General features: G+C 34.9%; 1 long non-coding RNA gene across 2 annotated transcripts in view; it reads left to right on the forward strand.

Annotated features, from left to right (window-relative positions):
- The window catches only part of LOC104002679 (uncharacterized), a 71185-nt gene extending 52529 nt beyond the window's left edge, over window positions 1-18656 (forward strand). The window contains exons 1-3 of one of the 2 annotated variants that reach the window (XR_008539831.2): window positions 2590-2730; window positions 3079-3201; window positions 18184-18656. This is a non-coding gene — a long non-coding RNA (uncharacterized LOC104002679). Of the gene's footprint in view, window positions 1-2589; window positions 2731-3078; window positions 3202-18183 lie in introns of those variants that run through there. The other variant, XR_010152459.1, reaches the window with a different exon arrangement.
- The last annotated feature ends 1448 nt before the right edge of the window (window positions 18657-20104 follow it).

Genomic DNA, 20104 nt, shown 5'->3' on the forward strand with positions numbered 1-20104 from the left:
GAGCCTTGTGTTGCTTTATTCACATTTAAAGAAGTCATCTCCTCCAGTTTTTACTGACTGACTACAGGAAAGAAATACCTTCACCAAACATCTCAGGTATTTCAAGGCTCTTTCAGATCTTTTCTATAGATGTGACTGCTCTACACGTCTTGTTTTCTATGAGGGAGAATTCTTAATACCGTATGCCTTCTCTTGAACCTTCAAAGCTGGTGCTGATACCCTCCTGTTGTTTTGGGGGGGGCACCCTAAAATACTCAAGTTTGTGTACTTTTTCCCAATCATGCAAAGTTGGGATGTCTGTACAAGCTGCTTGCAGTTGTCACTCACAAGGGTGTTTCTGATGAGCTGTCCTGGGTGAAAGATTGAGGCACATTGAGCCTTTGAGGAGCCTGTTGGCCAGTTAGAAGGAGTTCACAGGTGACGCTTGCTAAGTGACTGATCGGTGGGCTTCCTGATGGAGTCTGTGGAGGGGTTAGTAGGGTCTGGAGTTTCACTTCTGTGCTCCCAGTCCCTCTCAACCATTCAGACATGTTGATTACTTCAGTATTTTGGGCAGGATGAGAAAAGTGTGGGCCTCTTGAGCAATACTGCACGTAGCTGAAGGGGTCAGATGCTCTGTCACTATGCTGTAACTTTCCCTTGTGGGAGAAACAGCAAACAAGTAGGGTGTCTCTCGGCACTGAGCGATGCTGTCTCAGGGGTGGAAAACTCCTTTCCTGCCATCCTGCTGATATCACCTCTATAGATACCTTTCAGATGTTTTATTAAAAGCTTAGGCCGAGCGCGGTGGCTCACGCCTGTAATCCCAACACTTTGGGAGGCTGAGGTGGGCGGATCACGAGGTCAGGAGATCGAGACCATGGTGAAACCCCATCTCTACTAAAATTACAAAAAATTAGCCAGGCGCGGTGGCAGGCGCCTGTAGTCCTGGCTACTCGGGAGGCTGAGGCAGGAGAATGGCGTGAACCCGGGAGGTGGAGGTTACAGTGAGCCGAGATCGCGCCACTGCACTCCAGCCTGGGTGACAGAGCGAGACTCCGTCTCAAAAACAACAACAAAAAAGTTTAATGATGAGTAGGTACAGAAAATAAATGTACAAAATGTATATGAGATTCATGTTCTGATGACATACATTTAAAAATATGTTATTTATTTCTTCATGTATTACTTCAATAAATATTAACTGCCAAATTTGTTTCAGCCTTGAATCAAAGATGCAGAATGCTGAGAATAAAGTGATAAGTGATGCGTAACCCTTACCCTTGGGGAAACAAAATGTGTTTCTTTTAGCTAGACAGATGAAATTAATAAAACCTGGGGCATAAGATGAGTTATACTAAAGAGTTTAGCCTTTTCCCAAAGACTCTGGAAAGCAGATAGAGAATCTGGTTCATGTAATTACACGTTTATATAGGAAATGTCACTCTGGTTTTAGGTAAAAATGAAGGGAGGGGAAAAAGAGAGTGAAGTGTGATCAGAATGTAGTTGATACAGTCACGGTGGGCGCGGTGGCTCACTCCTGTAATCCCAGAACTTTGGGAGGCAGAGGCGGACAGATCACGAGGTCAGGGAATCGAGACTATCCTGGCTAACACAGTGAAACCCTGTCTTTATTAAACATACAAAAAAATTAGTTGGGTGTGGTGGCAGGCACAGGCGCCTGTAGTCCCAGCTACTCGGGAGGCTGAGGCAGGAGAATGGTGTGAACCTGGGAGGCGGAGCTTGCAGTGAGCCGAGATCGCACTACTGCGCTCCAGCCCGGGTGACAAGCGAGACTCCGTCTCAAAAAGAAAAAAAAAAATGAAGTTGATACAGTCAAAGGTGGGATATGATAGCTCCCAAATCAGGGCTCATGACTATGAATTAAGGAAAGTAGATGCATTTTAGAAATATTTATGATGTGAACTTGCCTAATTTGGTTAGTAGATATTGCAGAGATAAGAAAGAAAAAAGAGATTTTAAAAAAGCTTTATAGCAAATTAATGGGACACTCAAGTTAAACATTTAACCAGTTTTTTATATACAGTCTTGAAACGTCCTAAAGATGAAAGTTTTCACTTGTCAGTTCATATATGTAGTATCATAATTAGTCAACTCATGTTATTGTGTTGATTTAGTATTTAATACTTTAAATAAGAAATATGAGGCAATAGCTCGTATTATGAAACTTTTTTCAACCTGCACAGAAAAGGTTTTGAAACCTAGTATATTAGCTATTGCTTAAAACAATACAATTTATTATCTCATGTTTTCTGTGTCATGAGTTGAAGAATAGTTTAGTTTGGGTCCCGTTTAGGGTTTAACAAAGCTGCAATCAATATGTTAGCCAGAGTACTAGTCTCATCTAAGGCTCAGTTGAAGAAGGAACTTCCTTTAAGCTCATGTGATTGTTGGCAAAATTCAGTCTTCTTGCAGGTTATCGGACTGAGGGTTATGACTTTTTTACCAGCTGCTGGACAGAGGCCACCCTCAGTTGGTTGTCATGTGGCCCTCTCCATATTCTAACTCACAAGATGCTCCGACCTCCCGCCTGTGCGCCCCAGTGGCGCGAACCGGAGTGCGCCTGCGCGCGGGCCACAAGGAGCTTGCAGCCGGGAGCTGCGCGGCCGCGCTGAGAGTCACGTGGTGCGCCGGGAAGCCGCCCAGCTTTTTGGAGAGCTCACTGCCTCGCTCCGCTCCTTTCCTGGCGGGAGGCTCTGAGCCATCCCCACCTGCGCAGGGCGGCCAGGGGTGAGTGTCCACGAGGAGCGTCGCGCCCGCCCGGACTGGTCCACGCTGGGGCGCAGGCCCGCAGAATGTCTTGCCCGGACCAGGGGACAAAATGGCGGCAGGGTGCGCCTCTTTAACTTTCACAATACTTTATCACTCTTAAAACTTGAAGTTAGTTTCAGACTTGTTTATTTTTCACATTCTGTTTATTTGAAACTGACAAAAAGCAAGAAAACATATTGGAAATACACCAATTGCAGCTGGTTTCTTCAAAGCCAGCAAGGGAAATAGTGTCTTCCAGGAAGACAGCTGTTAAAATCTTACATGTCATAATTACATATAGCATGTCACTTTTGCTGTATTCTACAGGTTAAAACAAAGTCACAAGTCTGACCCACACAGGGAGAAGATTATGCAAGAGCAAAAGCACCAGATGGAAACCATGGGGCCATCTTATAGTCTGTCTGCCGCAGAAAGATGAACACAAATCCTGTGAGTCTCTAGATTGTGTTTTTTCTATATATGCTCAAAGATTTAAGGATAAAATGATACCTAAACCAAAACAATAGTATATTATACACATACCTTTCTTGTTTTAGCCTTACACGTTTGCTTTTCAGTATATCAAAAGTTGTGTTTGTAAACTTCAAATAAGTAATTATCCAGATATATTGACTCACAGAAAATACAACATTATTTTCCAAAGCAGTGAAAATTGTGCTTTGCAGCTCTGGAGATGCTACTTTGAGCAAAAAAAAAATAAGCTTACAAAAAAATGTGCCTAAGTATCAGGGTGTCTTATAATTCAATTCAAATTCTTAAAGCTTCTTTCTATTCTAATATTCTTTGGTATAATCCCTAATGAGTATTCTGTGTATATGGTAACACAAACAGGCTTAAATTTGGGACAATTTTAATACTGACTTGTAAGAAACTTATAGAAGAGATGAAAGAGCTGTTCTTACTGTTGCTTGTTCATCTTTTCTCCTCAGTCTTATTGAGCAGAATGAGAAGAAAATAACTCCTAATACACATCACATAAGCAATGCATATAGACTACGTATACTGTCATTCATAAATTTTGTCTCTAACAGCAACTATGCCAAAGCTACCAATGTTGCAGCCCATTTAGTCTTCTGTAATGCTTTTCATTCCTTAATTCACTTGGCCGTGTTCTTGCCTATCTAAGACCAGTTACAAAAGATAGTTTACTTTCATTTTTTCTCCTTTTCCCATAGTTTCACATCAGTTAGATAGAGCAGCAACTTCCTGTAATTATTTAGCATAGAATTCTAAAGTATCCGGAAATGCAAAATCCTGTAATACTGTCCAATTGTTAATTTAATCACAAATATACGAAAGAATTATAAAACCTACAATGGTATTGCTAGCATGAGTGCTCCAAAATAAATTAGGCATGACTGTTGCCATCAAGGGGCATCCAATCTATTTTGAAAAATATATCTATGAAACAAAGCCTCGTGTTCAAAGTGCTGTGAGACTAACAGTAACAGAAGAGCAGTGGTAAAACTACTAACAACTTAGTGTCAGGAACGGTATATACTTTTTACATGAATCATCTAGTTTAAAATTAGTCCCAATTCTGTGAGGATGAGTTCACTTTATTAGTTTTTTTTATTGTGACTATTAAAAATTAACACAATTTTAGTGACTTAAAGCAGTATAAATTTATTATTTTACAGTTTCGTAGATCCAGGTCTAGCACAGGTTTTACTGGGCTAAAATTGAGGTGTGGCCAGGGCTGTGTTTCTCTCTGGAGGCCCTAGGAGAGAATGTCTTTCTTTGCTCATTTAGATTTTTGGCAGAATTCAGTTATATGTGGTTGTAGGACTGAGGTCTTCATTTCCTTACTTCTAGGAGCTACCCACATTCTATGATTCATGGCCTCTCTCTCCATCTTTAAAGCCACCTATAGTTGGTCAAGTCTTTGTCTTGCATCTGACATATTCATCTACCTTGTTCTTCTGCTTTTAGAAACCCATGTGATTAGATTGTACCTACTTTAGTATTCAAAGATAATCTCATCTCAGGAAGATTTACTCTTGTCTACACAGTTCCTTTTGTGGTATAAGGCAATATATTCACAGAAAATTAGGGTGTGGACATCTTTGGTGCCCACTATCTACCAACACAGCAATCATTGTAGCCATTTAAAAGATGAGAAAAGTCATTTCCAAAGTAAAAAGGACATTATTTAGACCCAGGGTGTATAATCTGTTTCAAGGCAATAATTAGAATCCATAATGAGTAGAGTAGAGACACAGAGGTGGGGCTCTATGTGGGTGGGGATGCTTATATTCTTCAAAGTTTAGCGATCACCATTTTTTGTTTTTGCAGTAAAAGTACTATAAACTGGACTGAAGGATATTTTATCCTCAACTAAGGGCACAGGTTTATACATGGGTGGATAAACACTAATCAAATTTCTCTGTTTTTATGTTCTCCAAAATCTGTTCTGTGGTCCATGCTATCGTATTAATATATGTGTGCAATGACCTTTTCACATATTCAGACTCCTCCATACCTTACTATCATGTTTAAGTATAATAGCAGTTATTTAATCTAACTTCTGTATACAAATGTCCTGAAGAAACTGGTCTCTCAGTGTTTTTTTCTGTTATCTGTTGACTTGTGCCTTAGATGATCTTCCTTTTTCCTGCCTTTGTCCTTCCATTTACACCAGCTGAATTATATGTTTGTCAAGAATTGGTTCTGTTCTCTTCAAAACTGCTTATGCTACTTGTAGTGGTTACGTCTTTTAATTAAATACCAAAAATATGATTAAATGAGTTTAAAGTAGAAGAAGTTTGTGGTTCAATTTAAAATGAAATTAGAAGCTTCAGAGAGACTCTAAAGAGTAGATTTAAAATCTCACGAAATTAGGTGTTGAGGAGATAACTGTAGAAGACCAGAAAAATATTTGGATGAATTTAGCCCTCAGAAAGACCCAAAAAATGTCTGATTTTTCACTCGGTTTGAAATGATGTAGAACTGGGACTCTAAAGAGATGCGTTATGCATTATTTGGATCTTGAGAAAATTAGAGAGACGGTATTGGATCACAGTCACAGAAAGGCTTTATATATTTTTCCAAACACTATTAGGGGATAAATATATACATTTATGAGTTTGAAGTTAAAATATTAAGTCGATATCATTATTATGGTTCAGGTTTTAGTTAAATTTTAAATGACATATAATATACAATTTACATACTGTAAAATTAGTTACCCTTTAAAGTATACAATTTATTTTTAATATATTTATAAAGCTGTCAACTACTGTTAGAAGAGCCATTCCTTGCTCCTCTCCTCCAGCTGCTGGCAACCACTAATCTACTTTGTGTCTCAATGGGATTGTATATTCTGGGCATTTCATATAAATTGAATCACACAATATGTAGCCTTTTGTGGTTGGTTTCTTTCACTTAGCATGTTTTCAAGGTTTGTGCACGTTCTTACATGAATCAGTAGTGCATTCCTTTTTATGGCTGAATAATATTTAATTTATGGATATAACAAATTTTGTTTATTCATCAGTTGATAGACATGGAATTTTTCACTTTTTGGCAATTATGAACAGTGCTGTGAGGAATATTCATGTACGAGCTTTTGCATGGACAAATATTTTCAGTTCTCTCGGGGGCATACCTAGGAGTAAAATTGCTGAGTGATATGGCAATTCTATATTTAACTTTCTAAAGCAATATCTGCTTTCCAAAGGAGAATTGTATATTTTACATTCACACAAGCAACATATCAGGGATCTGATTTCTCTACATCCTTGCCAACACTTTTTATTTTCTGCCTTTTAAAATTATAGCCATCTAGGTGAATGTCAAGTGGTATGTCACTGAGGTTTTAACTTGCATTTCACTAACGACTATTGATTTTGAAGATTTTTAAACATTAGTCACATATATGTCTTCTTTGAAGAAATGTCCACTGAAATCCTTTGCTTCTCCTTGTTTTTGTGCCATTTTTGAATGTTCTTTTTTATTTTTTAATTGACAAATAAAACATGTATTTGTTGTGTATCATATGATGTTTTGAAATACATTTACATTGTAGAACGGTTTAAAATGTTCTTAAATGGAATGAGTTGCATTGGGAATAAATGAGTTGTCAGTCAACAAATTAAGCAAATGCTGGATGAGCATCTATATGGCCTTTACAAATGTATATAGCAAATGATTCATGATTGTCCAACAATGTGTATGTAAGTTGCATGAGCTATGATCTGATAACACTCATGTCTTTGCTACAGTTCTCTTGTCAAACCCTGATTCATTGAAGATATAAACCTCCTTAAAAAAGTCCTTTGCCCATTTTTAATTGTTATCTCATTTTGTGTGTTATCTTTTCACTTTTTTGATAATATCCTTTAAAATACAAAAGTTTTGAAGTTTATAAAGTTTAATTTGTCTGTTTTTCTTTGGTTGCCTGTGCTTTTGCTGTCAAATGTAGGTAAATCATTGCTTAATCTAAGGTCACCAAAATATACAATTATGTTTTTAAGAATTTTACAGTTTTTACGCTTATATTTAGGATTTGGGTTTTTGATTGACTTGAGTTAATTTTTATAGATGATGATGCAGCACAAGCAAGCCCCGACTTTTGGGTTCAGCCCAGAAGGGTACTTGGCTTTGCACAGGAAAGAATTCAAGGGTGAGTCAGTGCTATTAGCAATCTCTTATAGAACGGTAGGTACTGTTCTTTGTAGAGCATGCCTAACTCATAGGCAGTGGACCCAGAGTCACCAACTTATGGGCTCTTGGCAACTGTATTTATACTCCCTTACATTCACTTTCAATTACATGGATGGGTGAGTCAATGCAAATTGATGGGACAGTTTATTTATAACTTTCTAGGAAAGGGGTGGTAACTTCTGGGTGGTTGCCATCGTACTTGTAAACTGTCATGGCGTTGGTGGGAGTATCCCAGGCCAATGAGCAATGAGGGCAACTAGGGATCACTTTCATTGCCATCTGCTGGTTCCTGCTAATTTCTTCACTTTATCCTGTTTGGGCCAGATCCTGTTTTGATCAGCAGGGCTGTGACCAGAAAACAAGTCGTGCCAGTCTCTTACCTCAGTATACGGTCGAGTTCTGCAATCTTTTTTTTTTTTTTTCACATGTTGATATCCAGTTATCCCAGCCCATTTATAGAACAGATTATTCTTCTCTACTTGAAGTTTTGACTTCTTTGTTGAAAATTAACTGATCATAAATGTATGTCTTTATTTCAGGATTCTCAATTCTATTCCATGGATCTGTATGTCTTCCTCATGTTGGTACAAAACAGTCTTGATTACTGTAGCTGTGTATTAAGTTTTGAAATTGGAAAGTGTGAGTCCTCTGACTTTGTTTTTCATTTTCAGTACTATTGTGACTATTCAGGGTCCCTTGCATTTCCATTTAAATTTTAAGGTCACCTTATTTTGCATAAAAGGCAACTGAGATTTTGATAGTGATTCCATTGAATCTGTAGATCATTTTTGGAAATATTTCCATCTTTAAAAGATTGTCTTCCAATCTATAAATGTGAGATGTCTTTACATTTATTTGTATTTTTGTAAATTAATTTCAAAAATTTTTGCAGTTTTTAGTGTACTCATCTTACACTTTTTGGTTATATTTATTTCTAGGTGTGCCATTCATGTTGTGCTAGTGAAAATGGAATTGATTTCTTAAATTCATGTCCAGATTGTTTATTGCTGGTCTGTAGAAATACAACTGATTTTTATGTATTGATTTTGTATCCTTCAAACATTAGAAACTGAGTTTCTAATAACTCAGTTACTGCCTCTAATTTTTTATAGATTCCTTAGGATTTTCTCTCTGCAAGATCATGTCATCTGCGAATAGAGGTAGTTTCATTCTTCCTTTCAAATATGATTACCTTGTTTCTTTTTCTTGCCTAAATGCCATAACTGGATCCTGTAGTACCATGTTGAATATAATGGATGACAGCTGACATTCTTGTCTTGTTCCTGATATTAGGAGGAAAACTTTCAGTCACTAATCACTGAGAATGAAGTTAGCATTGAGCTTTTCATATATGTCCTTTGTCAGGCTCCTTCCTATTGCCAATAGGTTTTTCTTTTTAATTATGAAAGGGTTTGAATTTTGTCATACGTTTATTTTCTGTCTACTGGGATGGTCATGTGGTTTTCATCCTATGGTATTTGTTGATTTTTATGTGATATACCAACCATGCATTCCTCAGAGAAATCCCACTCATTCATTGTGTTTAATCCTTCATATGTTACTATACCTGTACTAGTATTTTGATGAGAATTTTTGCACCAGTGTTCATGAGGGAAATCGGTGTGGGGGGTGTGTGTGTGTGTTGGGGAGTGGGGCTCTTTGATTTTGTTTTCAGGATAATACTGGCCTCATAGAATGAGTTGTGAAGTGTCTCTCCCTCTCTCCTCTTCTATTTTTTTGGAGGCGTCTGTAGAAGATTGTTGTTGATTCTTCTTTAAACATTTGGTAGAATTCACCAGTGAAGCCATCTGGTCCTGTGCTTTTTCTTATAGGAAGTTTTTCACTGTTATTTCAGTCTTTTTTCTTGTTATAGGTCTGTTCCAATTTTATAATTTTTTTCCTGTTTCTTTTTTTGAGTCTATTGTTTCTGTCATTTTGAGGATTTGACCATTTCATTTAGGTTATCTAATTTGTTGCTATATGATTGTTTATAGTATTCCTTTACAATACTTTTAATTTCTAAGATAAGTAAAATATAAGTAAAAATACCTCCTCTTTTATTTCTGATTTTTGTAACTTGCATCTTCTATCTTTGTTTCTTTATCAGTCTTATAGGTTGTCAATTTGGTTTGATCTTTTCAAAGAACCTACTTTTGGTTTTGGTTATTTTCCCTACTCTTTTTCATTTATTACCGCTGTAATCTTTATTTTTTCCTTTCTTCTGTTTACTTTGGCTTTAGTTTCCTCTTACTCTAGTTACTTAAGAAGGTGCAAAGTTAGGTTATTAGTTTGAAAATGTCTTATTTTTTTAAGAGAAGTTTAGAGCTATAAATTTGCCTATAAGTATTGTTTTAGGTGCATTTCATGTATTTTAATATGTTGTGTTTTCCTTCACTTATTTCCAAGTCTTTTCTCATTTACCTGGGATTTCTTCTTGACCTATTGGCTATTGAATAGTGTATTGTTAATTTCCACATTTTTGTGAGTTTTCCGTATTTCATTGTTACTGATATCTAATTTAATTGCATTATAGCCAGAACACATACTTTATATGATTTGAATATTTTTAAATTTATTGGACTTTGTTTTAAAAGGACTACCATAGGGCCTAATCTGGAGTCTGTTCTGTTGGGTGGAGTATTTTATAGATGTTAGTTCCAGTTCATTTGTAGTGTTGTTCAGATGTTGTATTTCCTTCTTGAATTTCTTTCCAGTTTTTAAATTTATTGTTTAAAGGGGGGTTGATTTTTGCAGCTGTTAAGGTTGACATGTCTCTTCTTCAAATCTGCAATTTTTCTTTATGTATATTGAGCTCTATTGTTTGATTATTATATGTTTTTAATAGTTATATTTTCTAGATGAATTAACCTCTTATCATAAAATCACCTTTGTATCTAATAACAATGTTTTGCCTTATAGTCTATATTGTCTGATGTTAGTATAGCCACAGCAGTTCTCTTACTATTGTTTGCATAGTATTTCTTTTTCCATCCTTTTAATTTTAACCTGTTTGTGTCTTTGAATACAAAGTGTATGTTTTTTAGACAGGTTATAGTTGACTCATGTTTTTTATCCATTCTTCCAGTCTCTACTTTTAATTTGAGGGCTTACTCCATTATTATGTAATGCAATTACTGATAAGACAGGACTCACATCTGCCATATTTGTGTTTCTTTTATGTACTCCTTACGTATTTTTTAGTTCCATTAAATTACTCTCTTCTTTTGTTAGGTACTTAGAGCATACCATTTAATTCATTTGTCATTTTTTTAAAATATGGTTTTGAGTTTTTTTAGTGATTGCTCTGAGGATCACAATTAACATTTAACTTATAAAAATCTAGTTGAGATAATATCAACCTAATTTCAATAGTATACAAGAACTTTGCTCTCATAAAGCTCATTCCCTACTCTTTCAGTGTACTGTTTTGTCACACAAATTGCACCTTTATATATTGTACGTCCATCAACATAGACTTATAAATACTGTTTTATACAGTTATCTTTTAAATCCCTTATGAGGAAAAAATTAGTTAATAACAAAATACATTTATATTCTCTTTTCTATTTACCTATAAAGTACTTTTCCCGTGCTTTTAATTTCTTTCTTTGAATTCAAGTTATTCTCTAGCCTCCTTTTATTTCAGCCTTAAAGAATCTATGTAGAATTTCTTGTAGAGAACTTCTGCTAGTGATTTTTATAGTTTTTTCTTGCCCATTTAAAATAAATGATATATCTTTTCATTGACAGGCTTTCCCCCGACTTCTTTTTATTACCTTGCCACTTATCTGTTCATCAACCCTGGACATTTGTCCTGTAAGGTTTTCCATGGTATGGACTTCACTTGTTATGTACTAATGCTGTGGTTTAACATGTTTTTGTCCTTGCTATTTCTTTAAATACTTGGTGCTGGATCTCAGGCTTCAACAGGCTCATGTTCCATTCCATTGGAAAGACTGTAGGTGGTATTGTGTTCTTTAATCAGGAGGTACGTGATGTCTAGTTGCCTCACTCTTTGTTATATTAGCAGCAGAATGCCCAATGATTAGATTCATTAATTAGTTATTTTTGAAAAATTACAGCATTTAAATTCTGTCAGATTTTTTCTTTTTAATTTGCTGTGATGTTTCATAAGAAGACACTTTTTATGGGCTACTCTTTGATTAATTACCTAATGGTACTTCCTATAGACGAGGCAGGATAAATGCTTGATACTTTCCCTTTATTTACCATTTTTTATGCTATGATTCAGTTCCCTGTTGTCCTCCAAAGAATATTCTCTTTCTTAAATTTGTTTGCTTGATACTATGTTGTTGTTGTTAGTATTTTTGGTACTCTAGAAACCAGAAATATAAAATTGGACAGAATTAGAGTCCATGCCTTTGAAACCCCTGCAACCTATATTCAGATTAAGCCACATTTTGAAGCTACTTAGGAAAAATCACATAAAAAATGAGATCTTCTCTCTGATTGTATGAAAACTTTGACCCTCCTGTACACATCTCTGGAATTCAAAAGTACTGAACAATTCGAATAATCAACAGCATTTGTAAGCACTAGAAAGGAATGAGGTCATAGAATTTAGAATAGAGAAAGGACAGACAATAAGCCAAAAAAATTCATTTATAAATACGCAAATATCCAAATATTGTAGATGTTCTGAATGAGTAAAATGTAGTGCAGTGAGTAAATCTAATGAAGAACAACTCATTGAAACAGAATGGTGATTTGAAAAAATCAATTTTTAAATTGGGTCTGGAAGAATGAGTGGAAGCCAACCAAGCAAAGACAAGGGAAAAAACTTTCAGGCCCTGAGAGCAACGCATGTGGAGGGAGCTGAGGCATGAAATATCTTGGTGTAATTTAGGCAAAGACAGGAGGCTTCCCCTGAGAATGTTCCTTAACTTGACCTGGGAACTGCCAGGTACAACTTGAGATGCAATAATAACATTATTTTTTCCCGGTTTACAAATTAATTTTTTTCTGCACATGAACTTACTACTAATCAATGAGAGTAAAGAAAATAAATAATGTTAACCTTTTTTGTTTGTTTGTTTGTTTTCAGAGATAGGGTCTCACTCTGTTGCCTAGGCTGGTTTTAAACTCCTGGGCTCAAGGAATCCTCCTGTCTCAGCCTCCCAAAATGTTGGGATTACAGGCGTGAGCCACTTTGCCCAGGCAACACATTCTTTATGTTTTGTCAAGCTGCCCTACCTAATATTAGATTTGCAACAAGTTTCCAAATCTCCAAGTGCAAAAACATTTGACTATCAGAGAGTCAAAGTTTTCCTCAGATTCTGTTTCTGAAATATTTCCAGTAACTGATAAGTGTGGACAAGTTCATGCACTAAAGGCAGGGTCTCTTTTACTCCTGGAGTTTCTAGGATGGAAGAAAGAATGGTTTACTCCATTCAATTCCTCAGATACAGTTTCACTACCCTTTCTATTGCAGTTTTTAAACCAAATCAGTTGATTTACATAAAATGAAATTCACCAATTTTAAATATACTGTTAGGTGAATTTCGACAAATACATACACCCACGAAGCCGTTATCATGATCAAAATGTAGAACATCTCTGTCATCCCCAAATGTTCCATTATGTCTTTTAAAAGTCACCCCCCTCGACTCCAGGCAAGCACTGATCTTGCTGTCACTATAGGTTAGTTTATCTTATTCTAGACTTTTATATAAATAGAACTATAAGATAACGACTTTTAGTGTAGGCTTTCTTTTTTCCAGCAGAATGTTTTTGAGATTGGTTCATGTTCTCATGTATCCAGAGTCCATTCTTTATTGCTAAGTAAAAAAGTGTTCTATTGTTCTGATATACTAGTATTTATTTATTTGCCATTTGGTCAACTTTTGGAGTATTTCTGATTTTGGTCTATTATGCATAAAAGTGCTGTAGACAATTATGTAGAAATACTTGTGTGGACGTAAGTTTTCATTTTTTCCTGGGTAGATTTCTAGAGGTAAAACTGAAGAGGTATTTATACATATAGTAAACATATGTATAAGAAACTGCCAGTCTGTTTTTAAGAGTAGTTCTCCAATTTTGCATCCTCATAAAACATGTACAAGATTTCCAGTTGGTCTGCATGCTTCTGAACACTCGATATTGCCAGACTTCTAAGTTTCAGGTATCTTAGAGAAATCTCATTATGCTAATATGCATTTTCTTGATGATTACAGATATTGATCATATTCACGTATATTGGTCATTTATAAATCTTCTTTTGTAAATTATTTGATCAAACAAGTTGCACATTTTAAAGTTGGGTAGTTTGCTTTGTTATTGAGTTATGGTTGTCAGGATTATTAATCTATTCTTGATATGCCCAATTATGTAATGCATCATCTATTCTTGATATGAAATCTAATAATATATAAATCTACCTTATAATGTAATTTATAATCTATTCTTGATATGCCAATTATGTAATTTTTACTGTCTTATTGAAGTTTAGACTTACAAAATTTTGTAAAATCTAATTTTTTGTTTTGTGATTCATTTACTTATTTATGCTTTTCAAATACCAGATTTTTAAAATGGTTTGTGTTGTGCTATTTAGAAGTCATTGCATTCATGAATGTTACAAGGATATTATATAATTTTTTCTAGAAGTTGTTTTTATAATTTACTTTTCAAAGTTTCAACGGTATCTATTTTTATGTAATTTTGTGTACGATATGAGATAAGAAACAAAGTTCTTCTATTTTTCATTTGGACATCCAATTGTTTTCATTGGATTTGTTGAAAAGAAAAGCTTTTTCCTATTGGATTTTCTTGGCAACTTTGTTGAAAATTTTTATATTATACCCATGGGCGTATTTCTAGACACTTTCTTTTCTTTTTTCTTCTTATGTTTTTTGTCGAGATGGGGTCTCGCTCTGTTGCCCAGTCTGGAGTGCAGTGATGCAGTCTCGGCTCACTGCAGTCTCCCCATCTTGGGTTCAAACGATTTCCTGCCTCAGCGTTCCGAGTAGCAGGGACTACAGGTGCGTGTCACCGCACCCAGCTAATTTATGTATTTTTTGTAGAGACGGGGTTTCGCTGTGTTGATCTGGCTGTTCTCGAACTCCTGACCTCGGGTTATCCACCCTCTTCAGCCTCCCATAGTGCTGGGATTACAGGTGTGAGCCACCATGCCCGGTCTAGACACTCTCTTTTCTTTTACTGATCTATTTTTACACTTTTTTTTCACACCAATGCTACACCATTTTGAATAATGTAGCTATAAAGTTACATTTGAAATTAGATAGTGTAAGTCCATCCGCTTTGTTCTTACTGTACATGGTGTTTTTTGCCTCTTCTGGGTCTTTTGAAAGGCCATATAAATTTTAGAATTAGCTCATCCATTTCTATTAAAAAGTCTGTAGGATCTTTGCATGGAATTGCCTTGAATGTAAAGACTGGTTTAAAGAGTACTGAGGTCTTAATAATACTTAGCCTTCTGATTCTCAAGAACATTGTATCTCTCCATTTACTTTCATCTTTTTTCATTTCTCTGTGCACTGTGCTTTTTCCATTTTTCAAAATGCAGTTCTTATATCAATTTTAAATCTGTTCCTATTATTTTAAGTTTTTGGATGCTAACAATAAACCATTCTTTTTAAATTTGAATTTACAATTCTTATAAGAATATATATGTATTTCATTGTGTTACATTATTAGCTTCCCGTATTAGTTCTAGCAGCAGCTTTTAAAATAGCTTCCTTAGCATTTTCTCTATACACAGTCATGTCTTCTGTCTTCATTTCTGTCTTACTTTCTAATGATAAAGCCCATAACCTATTTTGCCATGAAATTTTTATTGGAACTTAAAAGTTCTTTCAGAAAAGGCCATTTGAAGACAGGCAACCATCTATAGATAGTTATTTCTTTCTTTCCATTCTCTATGTTCTTTTTCTTCTTTTTGCCTTATTGTACTGGTTACGCTTCCAGTGCAATGTTTGAATACAGGTTGTAAAAGAGAAATTCTTGCCTTGTTACTGATCTTAAGGAAAATCCAGAGTCTTTCATTGCTGGGAATGCTGTTATCTGTAAATTCTTCACAGTTGCCCTTTAAAATTCTGAAAAGATGCTTCATTTCTATGTATATGAGGGATTGGCCTGTACTCTATTAATATTGTATTTTTGGCTTGTTTTGGTGTAATGCTGGTATTATAAAATGTGTTTATAAGTGGAAGAGAAAAATACACAACAAAAATGATTGTTAAGTAGAACAATTAGTGTGTAGTGTGTACAAAAAATTGAATATGGAAAGTTTCTGGATGGGGGAAGAAAAAACACAAAGTTTATTTTAATAGTACACATAAAGAAACTAAAGATTCAATACAGACATATATAAATACATATATTTAATTAAATATACACATTTAATTAAACCAGGAATTATAAATAATGCTGAAAGTACCAGTGCAATTATTATAGGGTGAATTAATCTGAAAGATCTTTCTAAACAGAATTCTCTGGATGAGCTTTGGAATACATAAGCTTTGTAATAATTCTCCTAATTGTAATGTTTCCAACACCCTTCCCTGAATTTGAAAGAAGAAAATTACTTACTTGTACTCAGGTTTGTTTTCAGTCGGTAATTTACTATGTGGGCAGTTTCATATTCTATTATCTGTCTTACTTTCTCATGATGAGACCCAAAACCTCTTTGCTATGAGAATCTTATTACACATTTTAAATCCCTTGAAAATAGTCAATCCCCAAAACTCCAGTTCCTCCTCTTTTCAATAATTCCTTGAGTTTTGTTGTTATCTTGAAAAATGTTTAGGGATACTCCAGAAGATTTTATATATTATCTCACGGTCAAATGATGGACAATTATAGATATTACTATTGATAAAGGAAAGGTTCCCTTGTCCCCCTGGCAGGGCATGCGATGAGGGTGTGGCTCGCTTCTTCAGTGCCCTGCTACTCAAACCTCTAGGGTAGCACACAGATGGGTAGGCTGTGGGGCTCCAGACCCGCGGCAGTGTATAGGGGAGGATGTTTACAGCTCCTGAAGCCTCAGTATGCGCATGTTACAGGGTGCTCTCTTAATTTGCGTCTATAGGCAGCTTGTGTTAACCAGCAATTAGACCCCATTTCTTATCACAAGGACAAAGGGATTTCTGTATCCCGGGGTTTCTTGCTTTGATGTACCGGAAGAATCAGATCCATGGGCTTGGAGTGTGAGTGCAAGGTTTTACTGAGTAGAAGTAGCTTTCAGCAGATGGGGCAGCCAGAAAGGAGATGGTTTTCCCCTGGAGTCGGGCTGCTGAGCTCCTCCGACTGCCCCAGCCAGCCAGTTGTGTCTTCTTTCTCCCATGTGTTCCTCACAATGTCCAGTGGCTTCTCCTCGTGAGGGTCTCAGGTTTTTATAGGCCCAGGATGGGGGTGTGGCAGGCCAGGGTGTCTTGGGAAATGCAACATTTGGGCAGGAAATGCCTGTCCTCACCTAGGTCCCTGGGGGTGGAGCCCTAGTTAAGGACCCACCCTTCTCTACCCAGCACTTCCCTTCCCCACCTTCCATATCATTTAAAGGGACCATGCTCTTTCCTTCCCGGCACTCCTGCATCACTAAGTTAATTCAAAAATGATCCAAGAAAGTTTTACTTTTATGCCAATTATCTTAAAACTTTACTTCGTATTTCCACCAGCCAATTTCTTGAGTCCGTGTGTGTGTGTGTGTGTGTGTGTGTGTGTGTGTGTACATTAAACAGAAAATCTGGTCTCATCTGTAAAGCTTGACCCAATGACACTTTTGAAATAGATAATATTTGACAGAACTTTTCTTCAAAATACAACCTCACTTGATTGCACTCTATCTTGGGTTTTAGCTTTTCTTTAGTCAGTCTCTTCCTTCAACTAGGAAACTCCATATTGATTTTTTTTCACCTCAAATGGATTCATTGATTTGATTAAGAAGTTCTAAATTTCACCATGTGTATAACTGAAATGGATGTCTCTTCAAGACAAATGGCTGTGTATTTTGTTGATTCTTTCAGTTGATTAAATGACTTTATGTTTATTACATTATTATATACAAATGATCATTGTAAAAGGAAGCACAAAGTGTAAAAATTTAGTCTTTTCTTATATTTACCCTGACCCCACTAGTCAGATGTAATAATAACAACTTGATTTGAGTCCTTCCAGATATATAGTGCTAGAAGATAGATAAATAGAATAAATGAAAAGTCATATGAGATAATTTATTAACTTGTTTTATTCCTAACTGTCTCCCACCATGGAATTTTAATACCACATATATCTATTTATCTGTGTGTGTATTGATGCATATCTATTGTTTTATACATAAAAATAATAAGGTTCTTTTTCTCCAAGAACGATTTTTTCTTCCTTGGGTGAGATATTGCCCCTACAGAGAACCTGTGATTTAGATTATTGTGTTATTAAAGCTCTAATTTATACAATTAGACATGTAAGTGTTTCACAGTTCTGAATATGACTTAATATGAAAGAGATTTATGAAAAGGAATCCCAAATAGAAGTTTTTAATAGCTAGAATATCAAATAATAAAAAAGACCACCTTTGATGTTGATTAATTTTGATATCATGGCTATTTGCTTAAATTAGCCAGTTCTTGCCTAACATATTCTACTTCATAGAATAGTTATGATGTGAACATTATAAGATCCTTGTATGATTTAACTAAATAATCCAGGTGGCTTTTCAGAGGGAGAACACTTTTTTAAAAATAACTTTTGACTTTTCTCTTTTGTCAGCGTGCAGAAAAGTGTGACACTAAAAGAACCAACCTGATACTACTATCCTTAGAAAAGCCTGCATACAAGGTTGGCTGTCATCTGGGAATGTAGGTGATCAAGAGTTCTCTCCACTGACGTAAACTTTCTTTAAATAATAAGGATGACTCATTGTGACTAGACTATGCAAATAATGGGATGTGTGTTAAACATCTCCTTTCCTTCTGGGAGTCTGGAATTTTGGTGTATGCTAAACAGTGGGTGCCTGCAAGACCAGCCTCAAATAAAAACCCTGGGCACTGAGTCTCTAAAAAGACTCCCAGTAGGCAATATTTCACACGTGTTCTCACAACTTACTGCTGGAGGAATTATGCACGCCTTGCATGACTCTATTGGAAAAGGACTCTAGGAATCTTGCACCTGATTCTTACCGACTTCTTCCCATAATCTTTTTTTTCCTTGTATCCTTTCCATGTAATAAACCTTGGCCATGAGTCTTGTGAGTTCTTCTAATGATCATTAAACTGGGCGCTGGTCTTGAAGACCCTTGACACAGTTAGTCTATTTGGGATTCCTACTAGAGTATCGATATGAGTTGAACTGTGTTTCCCCAGGAAGATGTGTTTAAGTCCTAGCCCCCAGTAACTGTGACTGTGACCTTATTTGGAAATTGGGTCTTTCCAGATGTGATCAAGTTAAGATAGGGTCATACTGAATTAAAGTGATTCTCAATCTAATGTGACTGGAATCCTAATGAGAACAGAGAGAGAGACAGACACAGAGGGAAGAAGGCCATATGAAGATGGAAGCAAAAGTTGGAGATATACTGCCATAAATCAAGAAGCACCTGGGGCAGGTAGAAGCTGGAAGAGGAAAGAAAGAATCCCCTGAGCCCTAGAGGCTGCAGAGGGAGCGTGACCCTTTGAAAACCTTGATTTGGGACTTCTAGTCTCCAGAATAGTGACAGAATAAATTATATTCTGTATATTTTGTGTAATTATATTCTGTATGTTTTATATAATTATATAATAATTACATATATAATATATATGTTCTACAATATAATTATATAATAAGGGATTACATTCAGCCTGTTTAATATATACAATATATAATTATATATATCATTATATAATATAAATAATCTAGGTGGCTTTTTAATATATATAATTATATGTTATGTATATATCATTATATGTTAGATAATTATAATTATATGTTAGATAATTATATATAATTATATGTTATATATATGAAACAGGCTGAATGTAATCCCTTATATATAATATATATTATGTGTTATATAATATATAATATTAATATAATATATTGCATTACTTATATAATATATAACATAATCATATAACAATTATATATGTTATATAATTATATAATTATGTTATATAATATAATTATATAATTATTATATATAATATATATAATTATATATTATAATGTTATATAACATTATAATATATAAGATAATTATATTTTATTATATATTATATAATATATAATTATATATAATATAATATAATGTTAGATATTACAATATATTAATATTATATATTATATAATACATATTATATATAATTATATAATTATATTGTAGAAAGTCACCCAGTTTGTGATACCCTGTAACACCACTCCTTGGGAACTAGTACAACTGTCAATTTAGATTTTTTTTATTAGGGAAGAAAATTACCCATTTTATTTAGTTTTTTAAATATGTTCATCATATACAAAATTTTATTTTTATTCATTTTTGTAAGTATAATAAACACTTAAAAACGGAAGTTTTGTCCGATTGTTCACTATGTATCTTAAGTGACAAGAACAGTGCCTGGACTAGTAGGCATTTTATAAATATATTTAATAAATACATAAATATATTAAATAAATAAATACATTGAATACAGAAATACATTCAAAAGAATAAATG

Source organism: Pan troglodytes, chromosome 18 (genome assembly GCF_028858775.2).
Source record: "Pan troglodytes isolate AG18354 chromosome 18, NHGRI_mPanTro3-v2.0_pri, whole genome shotgun sequence".
Lineage (NCBI taxonomy): Eukaryota > Metazoa > Chordata > Mammalia > Primates > Hominidae > Pan > Pan troglodytes.